The 20,813-nt window shown below is 42.1% G+C and overlaps 1 protein-coding gene and 1 non-coding gene across 2 annotated transcripts in view; both read left to right on the top strand.

Annotated features, from left to right (window-relative positions):
- Positions 1–20,813, top strand: part of SLC22A3 (solute carrier family 22 member 3) — a 662,601-nt gene that overhangs the window by 236,354 nt on the left and 405,434 nt on the right. The window lies entirely within an intron of this gene.
- Positions 20,328–20,460, top strand: LOC125996901 (small nucleolar RNA SNORA51). The gene has a single exon (XR_007491563.1). It is a non-coding gene; the product is annotated as a small nucleolar RNA SNORA51 (small nucleolar RNA).

The following is a 20,813-nucleotide window of genomic DNA, read 5'->3' as shown; positions in this document are numbered from 1 at the left end:
TCTTCCTTCCTTGTTTCCTTCCTTTGGTTTTTGGATCACATCCTGTGGTACTCTGCTGTTACTCCTGGCTCTGCGCTCAGAAATCACTCCTGGCAGGCTCAGGGGACCATATGGGATGCTGTGGATGGAACCTGGGTCCCTTCTGTATTAGCCTTGTGCCAGGCAAACAACCTCTCACTGTGCTATCCTTCCAGCTCCATTAACTTCCTTTTCTAAATGAACCAGTTCTAAAGTGAGGATTTCCATTGCTTTTATTATAGTCAAAGCCATCCTAGGCAAATCTTACTTATCAAGTAAACCATGATTTAAAAAAAATACCTTCTTGGGGCTGGAGAGATAACATAGAAGAAGGGCATTTATCTTGCATGAGACAGAGCCGGGACAGACCTGGGTTCAATTCCTGGCATCCTGTATGGTCCCTAGAGCCTGCCAGGAGCAATTTCTGAACAAAGAGCCAAGTGTAACCCCTGAGAGCAGCCAGGTGTGCCCCCCCCCCCCACAAAATTTTTTTCTCGCGGCTGGCCTAATAGTATAGCAAGGAAGGAACTTGATATGCATGTGACTCACCAGGGTTTGATGCCTGGCATCCCATATAGTCCCCTAAACATTTCTAGGAGTGATTCCTAAGCACAGAGCCCAATCCTCCCAAAATCATCAGGTAAGGAAGGCACTTGCCTTGCATGTGGCTAATCCAGGTTTGTGCCCCAGCATCCCAAATGATTCTTCCAAGTCCCACCAGGAGTGATTCCTGAGGACAGAGCCAAGAGTAAACCCCTAAGTATTGCTGGGTGTGGCCTAAAAACAAAACAAAACAAAAAAAAACAAAAACAAAATCATAGCAGTGGCCAGAGAGATAGTACAGTGGATAATGAATGTGCTTGCCTAATGCCCAGTCAATCTGGGTTGGATCATATCTCCAGCATCCCATCTGTTGCCCAGCACTGCCAGGAGAAATTCCTGAGGACAGAGCAAGAGTAAGCCCTGAGCATTGCTGAGTGTGCCCCCCACACCACTACAAAGAAAAAAAAAAGTCTTCTAAAGGGCATTTACATTCAGTCTGGAGGGATTGAAGAAAGAAAAATGGTGAGTCCAAAAATATTTTTTTGCTGTTGTTGCCATTTTTTTTGGGGGGGGGAAGATGCCCAGGAGAGTTGTCCAATGTCCAATATTAATTTTTCTGCAGACCTAGGCAGACTGTTGGGTGGTGTCTTAGAGAGGCCGATTTGACATTATTGCAGGGTTTTCTTTGTGGGTGGTGGATTCTGGCCACACCTGGCAGTGCTCAGGGGTTACTCTTAATTCTACATTCAGAAATCACTCCTGCTTAAGCTCTGGGAATCATATGGGATGCCAGGATTGAATCCAGGCCAGTTACGTGCAAGGCAAATACCCTACCCACTAGGCTATCACTCTGGCCCTATTGCAGTTTTCTAAGGATGTGAAAGAAGCCAAAATGAGTACTGAAATGACCTTTGAACAGGATTGGGGGATTGGGGAAGACAGTCTGGATTTGGGTCTTGAGTGATGAGGAGAGAAGTTGTCTGGTAAGACAATCCCACTAGAACCTTCCACAGGTTCCCAACTTAGGGATTTCTCTAGGTAAAGTGACCAGGGATGCAAATTTCAGATAATGCATCTCTGAGTGTCTGAGACTTATTTGAAGCCTCTGATTAGGAGCCTGTCAGCTGAAAATGTGTCAGAGATGCCTGAGAATTGAGGCTCAGAAAAATCCCAGGTCTTAGCTCTCTTGGTATTTCTCCCTGTCACTCCTCTCTCCCTTCAGTCGAAGGGCAGTAAGGGTTTTGAGGATTCTCATTTCTCAATGCCAGAACAGAGCTATTTATGTTCTTCCTAATACTGGTCTCTTTTATGGTAAAAAGCTTACGTAAGGGGGCAGAAGCAATAGCACAGAGGGTAGGGCTTTGCCTTGTGTGCGGCCAACCTGGGTTCAATTTCTGGCATCTCATATGATTCCCTGAGTCTGCTAGGAGTACTTTCTTTTTTTTTAATTTATTTAAACACCTTAATTACATACATGATTGTGTTTGGGTTTCAGTCATGTAAAGAACACCACCCATCACCAGTGCAACATTCCCATCACCAATGTCCCAAGTCTCCCTCCTCCCCACCCGACCCCCGCCTGTACTCTAGACAGGCTCTCCATTTTCCTCATACATTCTTGTTATTAGGACAGTTCAAAATGTAGTTATTTCCCTAACTAAACTCATCACTATTTGTGGTGAGCTTCCTGAGGTGAGCTGGAACTTCCAGCTCTTTTCTCTTTTGTGTCTGAAAATTATTATTACAAGGGTGTCTTTCATTTTTCTTAAAACCCATAGATGAGTGAGACCATTCTGCGTTTTTCGATCTCTCTCTCTGACTTATTTCACTCAGCATAATAGATTCCGTGTACATCCATGTATAGGAAAATTTCATGACTTCATCTCTCCTGACAGCTGCATAATATTCCATTGTGTATATGTACCACAGTTTCTTTAGCCATTCGTCTGTTGAAGGGCATCTTGGTTGTTTCCAGAGTCTTGCTATGGTAAATAGTGCTGCAATGAATATAGGTGTAAGGAAGGGGGTTTTGTATTGTATTTTTGTGTTCCTAGGGTATATTCCTAGGAGTGGTATAGCTGGATCATATGGGAGCTCGATTTCCAGTTTTTGGAGGAATCTCCATATCGCTTTCCATAAAGGTTGAACTAGACGGCATTCCCACCAGCAGTGGATAAGACTTCCTTTCTCTCCACATCCCCGCCAACACTGTTTATTCTCATTCTTTGTGATGTGTGCCATTCTCTGGGGTGTGAGGTGGTATCTCATCGTTGTTTTGATTTGCATCTCCCTGATGATCAGTGATGTGGAACATTTTTTCATGTGTCTTTTGGCCATGTGTATTTCTTATTTGTCAAAGTGTCTGTTCATTTCTTCTCCCCATTTTTTGATGGGGTTAGATGTTTTTTTCTTGTAAAGTTCTGTCAGTGCCTTGTATATTTTGGAGATTAGCCCCTTATCTGATGGGTATTGGGTGAATAGTTTCTCCCACTCAGTGGGGGGCTCTTGTATCCTGGGCACTATTTCCTTTGAGGTGCAGAAGCTTCTCAGCTTAATATATTCCCATCTGTTAATCTCTGCTTTCACTTGCTTGGAGAGTGCAGTTTCCTCCTTGAAGATGCCTGTAATGTCCTGGAGTGTTTTGCCTATGTGCTGTTCTATATATCTTATGGTTTTGGGGCTGATATCGAGGTCTTTAATCCATTTGGATTTTACCTTTGTACATGATGTTAGCTGGGGGTCTAAGTTCAATTTTTTGCAAGTGGCTATCCAGTTGTGCCAACACCACTTGTTGAAGAGGCTTTCCCTGCTCCATTTAGGATTTCCTGCTCCTTTATCAAAAATTAGGTGGTTGTATGTCTGGGGAATATTTTCTGAGTATTCAAGGTTATTCCACTGATGTGAGGGCCTGTCCTTATTCCAATACCATGCTGTTTTGATAACTATTGCTTTGTAGTACAGTTTAAAGTTGGGGAAAGTAATTCCTCCCATATTCTTTTTCCCAATGATTGCTTTAGCTATTCGAGGGTGTTTATTGTTCCAAATGAATTTCAAAAGTGTCTGATCCACTTCTTTGAAGAATGTCATGGGTATCTTTAGAGGAATGGCATTAAATCTGTATAATGCCTTGGGGAGTATTGCCATTTTGATTATGTTAATCCTGCCAATCCATGAGCAGGGTATGTGTTTCCATTTCCATGTGTCCTCTCTTATTTCTTGGAGCAGAGTTTTATAGTTTTCCTTGTATAGGTCCTTCACATATTTAGTCAAGTTGATTCCAAGATATTTGAGTTTGTGTGGCACTATTGTGAATGGGGTTGTTTTCTTAATGTCCATTTCTTCCTTATTACTATTGGTGTATAGAAAGGCCATTGATTTTTGTGTGTTAATTTTGTAGCCTGCCACCTTGCTATATGAGTCTATTGTTTCTAGAAGCTTTTTGATAGAGTCTTTAGGGTTTTCTAAGTAGAGTATCATGTCATCTGCAAACAGTGAGAGCTTGACTTCTTCCTTTCCTATCTGGATTCCCTTGATATCCTTTTCTTGCCTAATCGCTATAGCAAGTACTTCCAGTGCTATGTTGAATAGGAGTGGTGAGAGAGGACAGCCTTGTCTTGTGCCAGAATTTAGAGGGAAGGCTTTTAGTTTTTCTCCATTGAGGATAATTTTTGCCACTGGCTTGTGGTAGGAGGCCTTCACTATATTGAGAAAGGTTCCCTCCATTCCCATCTTGCTGAGAGTTTTGATCAAGAATGGGTGTTGGACCTTATCAAATGCTTTCTCTGCATCTATTGATATGATCATGTGGTTTTTATTTTTCTTGTTATTGATGTTGTGTATTATGTTGATAGATTTACGGATGTTAAACCAGCCTTGCATTCCTGGGATGAAACCTACTTGATCGTAGTGGATGATCTTCTTAACGAGGCATTGAATCCTATTTGCCAGGATTTTGTTGAGGATGTTTGCATCTGTATTCATCAGCGATATTGGTCTGTAATTTTCTTTTTTTGTAACATCTCTGTCTGGTTTAGGTATCAAGGTGATGTTGGCTTCATAAAAGCTATTTGGAAGTGTTTCTGCTTGTTCAATTTCATGAAAGAGTCTTGCCAAGATTGGCAGTAGTTCCTCTTGGAAAGTTTGATAGAATTCATTAGTGAATCCATCTGGACCTGGGCTTTTGTTTTTCGGCAGACATTTGATTACTGTTTTAAATTCATCAATGGTGATGGGGGTGTTTAGATATGCTACATCCTCTTCCTTCAACAGTGGAAGATTATAAGAGTCCAAGAATTTATCCATTTCTTCCAGGTTCTCATTTTTAGTGGTGTAGAGTTTCTCAAAGTAGTTTCTGATTACCCTTTGAATCTCTGTTATATCAGTAGTGATCTCTCCTTTTTCATTCCTGATACGAGTTATCAAGTTTCTCTCTCTCTCTTTCTTTGTTAGGTTTGCCAGTGGTCTATCAATCTTGTTTATTTTTTCAAAGAACCAACTTCTGCTTTCGTTGATCTTTCGGATAGTTTTTTGGGTTTCCACTTCATTGATTTCTTCTCTCAGCTTTGTTATTTCCTTCTGTCTTCCTATTCTTGGGTCCTTTTGTTGAGCATTTTCTAGTTCTATTAGCTGTGTCATTAAGCTACTCAGGTAAGCTCATTCTTCCTTCCTGATGTGTGCTTGCAAAGCTATAAATTTTCCTCTCAGTACTGCTTTTGCTGTGTCCCATAAGTTCTGATAGTTTGTGTCTTTATTGTCATTTGTTTCCAGGATCCTTTTGATTTCCTCCTTGATTTCATCTCGGACCCACTGGTTATTGAGCATGACGCTGTTTAACTTCCAGGTGTTAAAGTGTTTCTTCTGAGTCCCTTTGGAGTTCACAAATAATTTCAGAGCCTTGTGGTCAGCGAAGGTAGTCTGCAAAATTTCTATCCTCTTGATCTTATGGAGGTATGTTTTATGTGCCAGCATGTAGTCTATCCTGGAGAATGTCCCATGTACATTGGAGAAGAATGTGTATCCAGGTTTCTGGGGATGGAGTGTCCTATATATATCCACTAGGCCTCTTTCTTCCATTTCTCTCCTCAGGTCTAGTATATTGTTGTTGGGTTTCAGTCTGGTTGACCTATCCAGTGTTGACAAAGCCGTGTTAAGGTCCCCCACAATTATTGTGTTGTTGTTGATATTATTTTCAGATTTGTCAACAGTTGTATTAAATATTTTGCTGGCCCCTCATTCGGTGCATATATGTTTAGGAGAGTGAATTCTTCCTGCTCTACATACCCCTTGATTAATATAAAATGTCCATCTTTGTCCTTTACAACCTTCCTGAGTATAAAGTTTGCATTATCTGATATTAGTATGGCCACTCCAGCTTTTTTATGGGTGTTGTTTGCTTGGATAATTTTTCTCCAGCCTTTTATTTTGAGTCTATGTTTGTTCTGACTATTCAGGTGCGTTTCTTGTAGACAGCAGAAGGTTGGATTGAGTTTTTTGATCCATTTAGCCACTCTGTGTCTCTTAACTGGTGCATTTAGTCCATTGATGTTGAGAGAAAGAATTGTCCTGGGATTTAACGCCATCTTTATTTCGAAATTTGGTGTGTCTTTTGGGTAGTCTTGTCTTAGATTAGGTCTTTCAGTTTTTCTCTTAAGACTGGTTTTGTGTCTGTGAAGTTTCTGAGCTGTTTTTTGTCTGTGAAACCATGTATTCTTCCGTCAAACTGGAAAGTGAGTTTTGCTGGGTATAGTATTCTGGGTGAAGCATTCATTTCATTCAGTCTTGTCACAATATCCCACCACTGCTTTCTGGCATTGAGTGTTTCTGGTGACAGGTCTGCTGTAAATCTCAGGGAAGCTTGCTTGAACGTGATTTCCCCTTTTGATCTTGCTGTTTTCAGAATTCTGTCTCTATCTGTGGGATTTGTCATTGTGACTAGGATGTGTCTTGGGGTGGTTTTTCTGGGGTCTCTTTTGGTTGGTACTCTTCGGGCATGCAGGATTTGATCACATATATTCTTTAGCTCTGGAAGTTTCTCTTTAATGATGTTCTTGACGGTTGATTCTTCCTGGAAATTTTCTTCCTGAGTCTCTGGGACTCCAATGATTCTTAAGTTGTTTCTGTTGATCTTATCATAGACTTCTATTTTCATCTGTTCCCATTCTTTGACTAATTTTTCCATTGTCTGCTCATTTGCTTTAAGTTTTTTGTCTAATCTCTCCTGCTGTATGGAATTGTTATGTATCTCATCTTCCACAGCACCAAGTCTATTCTCAGCTTCTGATACCCTGTCCCAGAGCTTATCTATTTTGTCATTCACTTCGTTTACTGACATTTTCTTTTTTTTTTTATTTTTTTGGTTTTTGGGCCACACCCGGTGACGCTCAGGGGTTACTCCTAGCTATGTGCTCAGAAGTCGCTCCTGGCTTGGGGGACCATATGGGATGCCGGGGGATCGAACCGCGGTACTGTCCAAGGCTAGCGCAGGTAAGGCAGTCACCTTACCTCTTGCGCCACCGCCCGGCCCCGTTTACTGACATTTTCAGTCCTGTTAGTTGACATGTTATTTCAGTTTGGAGTTTTGTGATTTCTGTCTTCATATTTTCTTGGTTCTTATTAGTGTTCTATTCAACTTGATCCATGGTTTCTTGGAGTCCGTTGAGCATCTTTCATATTGCTAGTCTAAAGTCCTTATCTGAGAGGTTGATTAGTTGGTTGGTCATTATTTGGTTCTCAGAATTGTCATCTTCATTCTCTATGTCTGATGCTGGCCTGCGTTGTTTCCCCATTGTCACACTTGTATTGTGGGTTTTTCTACGTGTTGTGGTGGTATTCATTGTCTATACGATGCAGGCAGCACACTCCTCTGGCTCCTCCCTTTCTGGATGGGCTGACTTGCCTCTAAGGGAGGGGAGTCCTCCATGGATGAAGCCTCACACTGGGTCAAATCTTAGGCCCGAGAATGCAACAGAGAAGACAGTCCGGAGAGAAATGTTTGCTTCTTTGATATAGCACCATTCTTAGTGTAATTTTTCCTTCTTGTTGCAATGGTGTTCTTTCTTTAGAAAGAGTGCATGGCCGCTTAGCGTAGCGGAGCCTCTTTTTGCCCCACTCGCAAGAGTTTCACGCAAGAGGACAGTAGACAGACATATACAGGTTAAACTCACAGATTTTCACAGTTGGGCCCCACTGGGCCGGTGTACTTTCGTGGATTTTCCCTGCCTGGTGTCACACACAGAGAGCCGGCTTTTGCAAAGTCTTGCCTGTTTTCATGCTCTGTAGTCCCTCCCTGAAAATGGCGTCTGGGCGAGCGAGTTTTCTGGAGCCTCTTTTTGCCCCACTCGCAAGAGTTTCACGCAAGAGGACAGTAGACAGACATATACAGGTCAAACTCACAGTTTTTCACAGTTGGGCCCCACTGGGCCGGTGTACTTTCGTGGATTTTCCCCGCCTGGTGTCACACACAGGGAGCCGGCTTTTGCCGCTACTATTGACTCTTAAGCTTCAGAATAGGGAGAATAACAGAGCCTGATGGAAGTCAAAAGGTGTCTCCTTCACTCCTTCCTGTACTAAAAGGAATAAGAAAAAATACCTCCCCTCTCATCCCCCACCAGTGTAAAGCAGGTAGATGACAATTCTGAAGCTCAGGAAACAGATAATTCTGTCTTCCACCCTCCTAGGAAGAAACAGTTGCAGTTTAAGAAACTCTACAAACCCCTTCATCTGTCCTGACAGCCCCCATGGCCAGCCATGCCCCCCTTTCCTTCACTTACTCACTGAATGGCTTAAACAATAGAACTTAATTATATTGTTTTCTATTTCCCCCTATGCCAACAAATCCATGAAGCAAAATATAGACTTTATTGTCTTTCCCAGAACAAGCTAGGATGAGTCAGGGAAACCCTAGGATTGGTGTGAATTTTTCTGGTTAAGCCCAGCCCACCCAATCTCTTCACTCTTTTGCATTAAAAAACAACAACAACAATAAAAAAAAATGGGGCCTCCAGGGAGCCAAGGTGGGCACTGCCTGCTCCCATGATCACCAAACAGTAACCAAGGTCAACGGTGGGCATATGTTATTTGCAAAGTGACAACCCCTTCCCCAGAGGCTTGTCAAACTGCCATCTAATGACAGTGGTCCCAGAGGCTGCACTGGTGCTAGGGGGTGCCCAGGGTACCCCCTTCTCTGCTTCATCTGCAGGCAGAATGGTCCTCCACCTATCTGACCTTGATGCATCCTCCTTGTGGAGGGGAAAAGGGCAGTCGCAGCCACCCTGTGACTTGGCTGGGCTGCCCACATTTGCTTCCCTTGGCCCGCACCCCCAGTTTCCCAGTGCAGTTCCTGCCATTCTCAAGTGTCCCAGGGCTGGGCTATATACCCGTGGCAACGTCCAGCATGGCCTTGCGACTCCTTCCCTACAGTCAGTCCCCAGCCATCTCACCCTTCTAGATCTTGCACCCAGAGAACCTCAGAACCCTTTCTGCTGGCTGGAGTCCCGCTTGGGCAGCTGCAAAGTTGCCAGGCCAAGCGCCAGGCTAGTGTGTTCTAGCGACACCTGCCGGCGCAGCTGGGCCAGTGCAGGCAAGCGCTTATGCTGTGGGAAGCAACAGGTGGATTCTGGCGCCACCTGCCGCCACATCTCAGCCAGTGCAGGAAGCGCTTCTGCTGGAAAAGCGACCCTCGAGTTCTGGCGCCACCTGCTGGTACTGTTGAGTCAGTGCACTCAGCTCTTATTCTGGGGAAGTGAATGTCAGGTTCTGGCGCTACCTGCCGGCATGGCTCGGTCAGCACATGCTGTTGTCCAGGCATCTTTCCAAAAGTCCCCTTGTCCAAGGTCACAACGAAGACAAGTTGGTGATGTTTCAGTGGGTCAGAATTAAGCAAGAAAGTCGCTGCTGTAGTTAAGTGCAGCTGCAGACTCTGAGCTCCTGCAGAAGCTGAGCCAGAGGCACAATATTGTCATCGTGATCTTTCAGAGTTCACTTTTGTTGTTGTGAGTTCACTTTCTGCAGGAGCAAGCCTCTGCAAAGTCAGCCTTAAAATGGGCTCTGTTTTTTGGGGGGAGGGGAAGGTGGGTAATTAAAGTGTTTCATGTGCTACATCTGCTTCCTAGTAGCTGCTGCACTTGCAGACATCTCTATATCTGAAGTTGCAAGAAGGAAATGAGACCAAAAGAAAAGCAGAAGATCCTGGTCATTGCACAAGATTTCCCTTAAGCCTGGTTCACTCTCAGGTGGGCATGGGAGAAGAAAGCCATAGAGAATCTGCAACGTGTCTGTTTTATATATCACTTGTTGTTTTTTGTTTTTTGTTTTGTTTTGTTTTGTTTTGTTTTTGGCTTATCAGGGAGCTAGAGGCCTACCACCTCTGTATGTGCCACAGCAGAATCGAGAGAGGAGGCATTTCTACATGAACAATCAGAATGCTCCTTGCAGAGCTAATCTGCTTGCTCATTTTGCATAACCAATCAGGTTGGCTGGTTTCGAGTCCTCATTTATGTCCTGTATAACCAATCAGATAACCGAAGCAGCTAGGTGCTGGGATATAGAAAGCTCAGATTCAGAGGTCCTGAGTGAAGACACCTAGCCATCCGAACGTCATTCTTGTGCGCCACACTCAATCCAGAAGCTAGAAGGTTGCTCTTTTTTTTCTGTTGTGCCACATTTGGCACCTAGTGCTGTGCACAGCAACAGCCCAGGGTGAGAGGAGCTGGGTCCCTCTGGAGCTGTACTGATGGCCCCTCAAAATTGGACACTAGGTGGTGGCTGTTGATGACCTTCTGGTGGTCACCTATCCAGTCCCAACCTGTACTTGAGTGCAAGGCTAACTGAGTCCCTCCTAATGTTCAGCTGACATTCAGGCAGGACCTAGGAGACTAAGGAATCCCATGTCTTCACAGCCTTCCTTTATATCTGCCTGTTGAGTCACACTTAGAAACTCCTAAGAGTGTTTCTAAGTTTAAAGGGCCAGGAGCATCCTCTGAAAATGTGTTTATACCATTCGGGGGTCAGAGCCTTGGTGTGTGTCCATGAGAGCCCAGGAATTGGAATTCAGCCACAAAGCCTGGCTCTTCAGCTACAAAACTCTGTCCAGGTCACAGATCTACACTTGAGGGCCACAGTCAAAGGGAGGGCACAGTCTGGGGATAAAGTAGTGCTCTCTTGATAGAGACTAGAACATAAGTTTTGTAATGTGGATGGGGGTCAAGGGGACTCAGATGCATTGGTGATGTTAAGAAAGGGCAGAACTAAATATCCAAGCTACAGAGTAAAAAACAATGAAGTCATGAGACCCAGACTTGAGCAAGCAAACTTAAAAATGGTCCTGTTATGCTGGCAGGCTTGAGGAAACAGGGGGTAGTGGCATGAGATAGGCCCCGAGAACATTGGTAGAGGAAGGTTGACACTGGTGTTGGGATTGATGCTGAAACATTGTATGTCTGAAACCCAACTATAAAGAACTGTAGATCACAATGCTTTAAATAAAACGTTTGGAAAGAAAAAATGGAACATGGGTTTTGTTCTCAACCACTGTCCTTTTTTTTTCTCCAGGCAGGCTCAGGGGACTATATGGGGTGCCGGGGTTCAAACCACAGTTCTTCTGCATGCAAGGCAAATGGCCTACTTCCATGCTATCTCACCGGCTCCTCAACCATTGTCCTGAAGATCCATCCATCCCACTCCTCCACCACAGGGACTCATTGTTCTACCCAAACAATTCGGCCACTGTTAGAACAGCCCATGAAGTGGCCACACATAAGATCAACAGAGTTGTCCTGGAAAAAAATCTTTATGGACAGTGGCCATAACAGCTGCTTTACTGAGGCCCTGGGAAGGAGGGAATATGCTCCCAGAAAATTTTAAATTTTTCTTTATATGGAGGATATGGGCCAGCAGAGATGATGTGGCTCAACTGGGAACACTCATGTTTGACCTCATAAGTAAGCAAACAGCATCAGGGTTTAACTTTGCAAAGAAAAGGTCTTCTACCTTGCCTTTTCATCTCAAGAAATTGATCACTTTAGATTTTGCCTCTGCAAAATCCATTTTTTGGTGTGTGGGGGCTACACGCAGAGGCACTCGGGGGTTACTCCTGGCTCTACACTCAGAAGTCACTCCTGGTAGGCTCAGGGGCCCATATGGGATGCTGGGAATTAAACCCGGGTTCATCCCCGATTGGCTGCATGCAAGGCAAATGCCCTACCACTGTGCTATCAATTCAGCACTGAGAAATCAATTTTTGACCCTTTCAAAAAAGTGATTTGCCTTTTCATTTAGTACTAAGGCTACTTACAAAGAAGCACATATTTAGGATCTATTCCAGTACAGAAGGTGATGTATTTTTTTTGGTGGTGGTGGTGGGTTTTTGTTTTGTTTTGTTTTTCAGTTCTACAGTGACACAAGAGGTAACTTGAAAAGGTAAAGAGTTTGTTTGTTAAGAACTTCCTGTTTTTCTGGTCTGGCTTTTAGCTATGCCCTGTTGGGCGATTTGTTAATGTTGACTTTGAGCCAAGCCTTGATTTCTGCTCTTGGGTAATGTCTCCGAGGGCAAAGATACAGGAAGCTTCCAGGTTCCAACGAGAAGAGCTTCTGATCCAACTCCCAGATATGGAGGAAGAGTTGAAACATACTGTGCATGCAGTGAGTCTTTTTACTGATTTCTGGCTGCTACAGAAAGGCTCTGAGCACAGGGGTGTGGACTCTTGACTCTGAACTCAAGTACCAACCACAGGGCCTGCCAGGAAAAGCAGGGACATTGTGTTTGGTCAAGAACCTGCTCTCTTCACAGGTCTGCTCGGAACAACTGGAGGAAAAGGGACAGAGAGGTGCCTCAGGTTTGTTGTAGGTTGGGAAGCAATTTCCCCAGTAGAAGTGCCCTTTAGACACTGAGTAAGGCAGGCAGCATTTGGCTCTCTTTTTTTTTTTTTTTTTTTTTTTACCCGTTTGATGCTCAGGGATTACTCCTGGGTATGCGCTCAGAAATCGCCCCTGGCTTGCGGGGACCATATGGGACGCTGGGGGATCGAACTGCTGTCCGTCCTATGCTAGCGCTTGCAAGGCAGACACCTTACCTCTAGTGCCACCTTCCCAGCCCCAGCATTTGGCTCTTGCATCTGCTGATGAGAATGACTTTGTTTGGACCTTATCCACTTCCTGAGAACTATTTCCTAAAGGCCTGGTCTCAGTTTCCTGGGATGGAGAAATGTAAGCTCAAGTACTTGTCTCTGCCCTTGGGTCATATCTCTAGTCCTCTAGTTTTAATCATGCAGGGACTGTCATCTGGTCAGGAAGCCAAAGGTCTCTTCAGATGAAACGCCCACCCCTACCCCCCAGGAGTCAACCCAAGACCAACCCAGAACATCAGCATATGGGTTTGGGAAAGAGGGAACAGATCCTAGTAGTGCAGCTTCCTGGCAGAAAGGAAGTTGGTTCAGACCATGCCCAGCACATCACGTATGAAAGTTGCTTGAAGGTTTCACAGCAGGGAAAGATGAAGAAGAAGCTTCAGTTTGTCTTGCAGGGGCCCAAAGACAGGCATGTGGAAGGCAGAACTTCTGTGCATGCTGTGAACAGCACTGAGCGTTGCATTCAGTGCCCACCAGGTTTCAAGTCAGAGCAAGCAAGAAACACATGACAGCTCAGTGTTGTAGCAACAAATGCAGCAGAGATGAGTCAAAAGGAGCTTTATTGCCCAGAACCCCAAGTCAGGCCAAAGGTGGGAACAATCTTGCTATTTTTTTTAAGGACTTGCTCCAGAAAATCTACTCTCACTTTCCATCTCAGAAATAGAGGTCCTTCACCCTGCCCAATAGATTTATTAATTAAACTTTATTTTATTTTATTTGGTTTTTGGGCCACACCTGGTGGCACTCAGGGTTTACTCCTGGCGCTGTGCTCAGAAATTGCTCCTGGCAGGCTCAGGGGGCCATATGGGATGCCAGGAATCAAACCTATTTTCTTCCTGGATCGGCCACGTGCAAGGCAAACACCCTACTGCTGTGCTATCTCTCCAGCCCCTACTAGTGAAACTTTTAACTATGCTAGTGAGCCAAGGAACAGTGCCCCCCTGAGTCACTCCCATAGACTGAAGTTTGGGTCTCAGCAAATCCCCCACCCAGGGGATATGGTCTTTTGAGCCAAGTGACTCTGGAGTGCTTCATCCCTGGGCTCCCATCCTTCTGGTTGGTATGCACAGGGCTCATTGGGTGGTACATGGAGCATCTGCCATTGAAATATTCCTTCTGCTTCTATGTTTGAGATGGGGAATGATGACCCAGTGGTTCCAGTGATATAGCTTAGAAATGCCTAGTGAAAGACTAGGAGAAGCTCAACTTCTTTGAGGAAGGCCTCAAACAATACGCACCTCAAGGTCTGACCACAACGCAGCCTGGGAAGTCAGGAGGTGTGGCCAACACAAAGAAGTCTGAACTATAATTCTAGCAAAGAATTAGATTTTTTTTTCAGTAAAAGTACAGGCAAAGATGTCAAAATGCTTCCATATATAATTGTTTTAGGCTCTGTGAGAAAAATCTGGACCTTGCCAAAATTGTCAGGAAACCCATCTTTTACTTATTTATTTATTTTTAGTTTTTGGGTGCTCAGGGGTTACTCTACACTCAGAAATCGCTCCTAACAGGCTCAGGGGACCATATGGGATGCTGGGATTCGAACCACCATCCCTCTGCATGCAAGACAAATGCCCTACCTCCATGCTATCTCTCCGGCCCCAACCCACCTTAATTTTTAAGTACCATGGGACAGGAATTGGGGACAATCTCTAAGAGCTACCCACCCCTGGAAATAGCCACAGACCCCCTTTCCCTTCTCCTACACACAGATTTGGAACTGGCTGTGTGGTACCTCTTGGAGAACATGGAATATCTAGGATATGGGTCCCTTTCTTCTGAAGGGATATAAACCAGAGAAAGTCAGAGCTGGGCCAGTTTTTCAGATGAGCCTGACAAATACCTCACTCACTTCAAGAGCTTTGCACAGACATTGGGCCTGCCAAGATGTAATCCTAATATCAAGTCAACCCTCAACGTCAAATGAAAAGTATCACGGGCAACACCAGTTTCCTGGTGTATCTCACAATGTGTTGGAAAGTCTGATTTCATCCCATTTCCCTCAGAAAGAAGGAGCAGAGGATGCCAACGTCTGGCTGTGGAATTACTCAGCTGCCTTAGAGGAAAGTGTTGCTCTGTTAACAATGTATTCAGAACAGCCAGCAGAGCTCAGCTCTGACAGGTCTCTGGAGCTGGTGAGGGCAAATCAGTTAATGTCTACACAAATTTCTGAGTGTGTTTTTGTGTGACCACATGGCCCTGTGGAAGAAATAATGACTTCTGGTGGCCAACACTAGTCCTTTAAGTGTCTGTCAGACACCAAGGCTGCTCTTAGAGCTCACAGATCTGTGGAGGTCATCAAGGAAATGCTAGTAAGGAAATGAGGGATTTCTTCCATATTTTGGAAGAGGTTGAAGAGAGAGGTGGTAAGTCGGTGGTAAGTACTTTGAAGGTTTGATAAACCCAGACAGACTGAGATTTTGTGTCGGGGAAATTTTCGATTATTATGTCTTTTTCCTTTAGTCTTTGGAGGCTGTATGAGTCTGATCATTTATTTATATCTTCTGGGTTCTTCAGATCAGTGGTATTAAATTCTTCATAGGACAAGTAGGGAGATAATAACAGAGAACTTTCCCACCCTCTGGAAAGACAATTTAGGACAATTCCAAGAAGTCAAGAGAGTCCCTAATAAAATAGACCCTAATAAACCCACACCAAGACACATAATAATCCAAATGGCGAAAAACAAAGAGAAAGAGGAACTCCTGAAAGCAATAAGGGAGAAAAAAAACCTCAAGTACAAAGGAAAGGACATAAGAATCAAACCAGATCTCCCATTTGAAATAATTCAAGCAAGAAGACAGTGGAATGACGTATTTAAACGACTGAGGGAAAGAAATTTCCAACCCAGGGTCCAATACCCAGCAAAACTATAATTCATATGGGAGGGCAGACTAAAAACATTCACAAATATGAACGAACTTGAACTATTTGTGCAAACTAAGCCGATCCTAAGCGACTTACTCAGAGACGAATTACACAATCCAAACCCCCGATTGTAACAACAACCACGCCACACAATACAACTGCACAACAGTCCTCTCTATCAATAATTTCCCTAAATGTTAATGGACTAAACTCTCCAATTAAAAGACACATAGTAGAGAACTGGGTTAGGAAAAATAAACCGGACTTCTGCTGTCTGCAAGAAACACACCTACAGTTACAGGATAAGCACAGGCTTAGAATTAAAGGATGGAAAGTAATTATTCAGGCCAATGGAAAACAAAAAAGAGCAGGGACAGCCATTCTTATATCAGACCAAATTGTATTCAACCTCAAGAAAGTGATCAGAGACAAAGAGGAGCACTACTTACTGATCAGGGGAACATTAGATCAAGAAGTGCTAACCCTGGTCAATATCTATGCACCTAATGTAAAGTCACCAAAATATGTGAGGCAACTACTGACAAACCTGGAGAAACACATGAAGGGAATTGTGATAATAGTAGGGGACCTCAATACTCCACTATCACCACTGGACAGATCCTCCAAACAGAAAAATAGTAAAGAAATAAGAGCTCTAAATGAAAAATTAGAAGAATTAGGGCTAATAGACTTATATAGAGCCCTCCATCCCCAGAAAGTAGAATACACATTCTTCTCAAACCCACATGGAACCTTCTCCAGAATAGATCATGTCTTAGGATACAAAGCCAACCTATATAAGACCACAAAGGTAAGGATCATTAGAAGTACCCTTTCAGATCACTATGCAACAGAGCTTATAATTGATGTCAAGAAGAAGCAATGGAGGAAAACTAATACCTGGAGATTGAACAACATACTGCTTAACAACAGCTGGATCAAAGAACAACTCAAGGAGGAAATAAAAAGATTCCTTGAGACGAATGACAATGAAGAGACAACATGTCAGAATTTATGGGATACAGCAAAAGCAGTACTTAGGGGGAAACTCATAGCATTACAGGCCTATGTTAAGAAACAGGAAAATAACAAAACCAACAGTTTAAAAGATCACCTCAAAGAATTGGAACAACAGCAACAGAGAAATCCAACCACAACCAGAAGGCAAGAAATCATAAAAACCAGAGCAGAAATAAACAACATAGAGACTAAGAAAACAATACAAAAAATCAATGAGACCAGGAGTTGGTTTTTCGAAAAAATAAATAAGATAGACAAACCATTGGCAAAACTTACCAAAAAAAGAGGGAAAACACCCAAATCACTAGGATCACGAATGAAAGGGGAGAGATTACAACAGAACCCCAAGAAATACAACATATCATGAGATCATACTATGAACAACTATATTCAACTAGGCTAGAGAACCCACCAGAAATCGACAGATTCTTGGACAAACACCCTCTTCCAAGACTGGAAAAGGAAGACCTAGAAACTCTAAACAGTCCAATCACTTCAGAGGAAATTGAAGACGTAATTAAAAGACTCCCTAAGAACAAATGCCCAGGCCCAGATGGATTTACAGGTGAATTCTATCAAACATTTCAAGAAGACTTATTACCACTGTTCCATAGGCTTTTCAAAACCATAGAAAAAACAGGAATCCTCCCCAACTCCTTTTATGAGGCTAATATCACACTCATTCCTAAAGAAGGCAAAGACACCACCAAAAAAGAAAACTACAGACCAATCTCACTAATGAACATTGATGCAAAGATACTTAACAAAATCTTAGCAAACCGAATCCAACACCTCATCAAAAAGATCATACATCATGATCAAGTGGGATTCATCCCAGGAATGCAAGGTTGGTTCAACATACGCAAATCAATCAACATTATACACCACATCAACAACATGAAGGACAAAAACCACATGATCATATCCATTGATGCAGAGAAGGCGTTTGACAAAATCCAACATCCGTTCATGTTAAAGACACTCAGCAAAATAGGGTTAGAAGGCACCTTCCTTAAGATAGTTACAGCTATTTATGAAAAGCCTACAGCCAACATTATACTTAATGGCGAGAAACTAGAAGTATTCCCACTAAGGTCAGGAACTAGGCAAGGCTGTCCACTCTCTCCACTCTTATTCAATATAACCTTAGAAGTCCTAGCAATAGCAATTCGACAAGAGAAGGGAATCAAAGGAATTCAAGTAGGGAAAGAGGAACACAAGCTAGCTCTATTTGCTGATGATATGATATACATCAAAAACCCTAAAGAATCCACAGAAAAACTCCTAGAAACAATCAACCAATACAGTAAAGTGGCTGGATACAAAGTCAATACACAAAAGACAGTAGCGTTTTTATATACAAACAATGAAGTTGAGGAGAGAGAGATTAAAAATACAATTCCATTTAAGATAGTATCAAAAAATATCAAATACCTAGGAATCAACCTTACAAGAGAAGTGAAAGATCTATACCAGGGAAACTTCAAAACACTTCAGAAAGAAATTGATGACGATCTAAAGAAATGGAAGAACATCCCATCCTCATGAATAGGTAGAATTAACATAGTCAAAATGACTATTTTACCCAAATTTCTATATAGATTTAATGCAATCCCTATCCAAATCCAGACACAATTCTTTAAAGAAATAGAACAATCAATTATAAAATTCATTTGGAACCATAAAAGACCCAGGATAGCTAAACACATTCTGAAAAATGAGAAGTTGGGAGGTATCTCCTTACCTAACTTGAAACTATACTATAAAGCCATAGTAATCAAAACAGCATGGTACTGGAACAGAGACAGGACCTCAGACCAGTGGATTAGAACAGAATTCCCAGACATAAACCCCCAGATATATAGCCAACTAATATTTGATAAAAGAGGCAAAAATATGAAATGGAACAAAGAAAGCCTATTCAACAAATGGTGTTGGTACAACTGGAAACTCATATGCACGAAAGTGAAAATCGACCCATATCTCACTCCTTATACAAAAGTCAACTCAAAATGGATCAAAGATCTGGAAATCAGACCTGAATCTATAAAGTTTATCGAGAATAAAATAGGTAGAACACTCGAAGACCTTTATATCAAAAGGGTCTTTGAGAATGGAGCACCAATGGCAAAAACGTTAGCATCAACTATAAACAAATGGGACTATATCAAACTAAAAAGCTTCTGCATGGCAAAAGAAACCCTACTTAATGCAAGAAGACAGCTAACAGAATGGGAAAAAATCTTTTCACTTGATATATCAGATAAAGGGCTGATATCTAGAACATACAAAGCGCTCAGAAACCTGAGCCCTTCAAAACCAAACGAAGCCATAAAAAATGGGAGACGAAATGAATAGACATTTCTCTGAGGAAGAGAGAAGGATGGCCAACAAACACATGAAAACATGCTCACCTTCACTCATCATCAGGGAGATCCAAATCAAGACAACAATGAGATACCACCTCACACCAGTGAGGTTGGCTCACATCAAAAATAATGGGAACAACCTTTGTTGGAGAGGATGTGGTATGAAAGGAACTCTCATTCATTGCTGGTGGGAATGCCCCTTGGTCCAACATCTATGGAGAAAAGTCTGGAGAGTGCTCAGAGAACTCAGAATTGAGCTGCCATTTGACCCAGCAATTGCTCTCCTAGGCATATATCCCCAAGATGGAAGGACATTCATTCCAAAATACGTATGCACCCCACTATTTATTGCAGCACTCAGTATAATAGCCAAATCTTGGAACCAACCTCGATGTCCAACAACAGATGAATGGATCATTAAGATGTGGTACATATATACAATGGAATATTACATGGCAGTTAGAAATGATACAATCACAGACTTTGCAGCAACGTGGATGGACCTAGATCATGTTATGTTAAACGAAGTAAGTCAGAAGACAAAAGAAAAACACAGAATGGTAGCACTATTCTGAAACACCTAGAACACATAAAAAACAAAAAAAGGACATTGAAGAAGCATAACTGCTAGAACCACAAAGAAAGACTTTATAAACTCCATTCCCTGATCTGCACAGCCACCAAGATCTCTAGAAACAGGTCTGATTTTACCATCCAAGATAAAGTAGAAGTCTTCCACATACCACGAAAGCAGCAAGAGGAGAATAAATGATCTATTTTTTTGACGTCTTTATTTTGGTGTGGAGATTACGGTTGATGTCTCCAATATTATTTTATTTTATTTTGTTTTGTCTTTCTCTTTCTTTTTGCACTTGAGTATGATTTGATTTCAGAACCGAGATTATTGTGTGGTGCCTGTCTTTATTGCTGTGGTGCTTATCGGTTATTTAATTCGATATTTTTTTTGTGTATTGTTGTGGTATTTTAATTACTTTTTTCACATCCTCTCTCAAACTGAGGTTGGAAGCCTCTAGACAGGACTCTGCCTATTTTCAGAATATTTGATTTTTGATTGAGAAGAGGACATATTAGGTGATGGGTATTCCCCTGATTCAATGTGAATATGTACCCAAAATACTACAGTGAAAGATATGTAAGCCATTATGGAAAAAAAATTGTGTTTTTAATCAGAAACTTTCTTTGACTTACATGTATTATTATTATATCAATTATATTATATGTTATGTTATGTCACTATATTATGTTATATTAGTTTACCTCATTATGTTAATCAATTTTGTCCTTTAAATGAATTCTTACTTTAAAAAAAAAACAACTTTAGTTTGCCCTGAAGAAAAAAAAATAAAATAAATAAAAGATAAAATAAGGCCTCCCAATTCTTACCACAGGCTGTGTTCTTTACACTGGCTGTATAGAAAGAGGAGGTACAGTAAAGGCACCCCATATACACCTCAACACAGGCCCCTTGCCGGGTATGTATTGTGAATTGGGGGACAAAAAAAAATTCTTCATAGGAACCTCTTAGGATCTTTTAAATCTTGTATCACCTTTTTATCTTTCTCTTTTTCCTCATTAATGTAGCTAAGGGCTTCTCGAGTCTGTTTATTTGTTCAAGAACAACTCCTGGTTAAATTACTCTTTGTTTTTTTTAATTTCTATATAATTGATTAATGTGGAAATTTTTATTATTTTCATTCTTTTACTGACTTTCGGATCCAAGTTATTTTTCCTAGTTCCTCAATCTGTGAGATTAAGATATAATATTTAGAATTTTCTTCTTTCCTGTATTGTCCTTACCATGAAATTTATACTTTCTTTTTTAATATTCTTTTAATTTTATTTTAATTTTTGG

This window comes from Suncus etruscus, chromosome 18, assembly GCF_024139225.1.
Source record: "Suncus etruscus isolate mSunEtr1 chromosome 18, mSunEtr1.pri.cur, whole genome shotgun sequence".
Taxonomy (NCBI): Eukaryota; Metazoa; Chordata; class Mammalia; order Eulipotyphla; family Soricidae; genus Suncus; species Suncus etruscus.
This window is presented reverse-complemented; position numbering and strand designations above follow the sequence as displayed.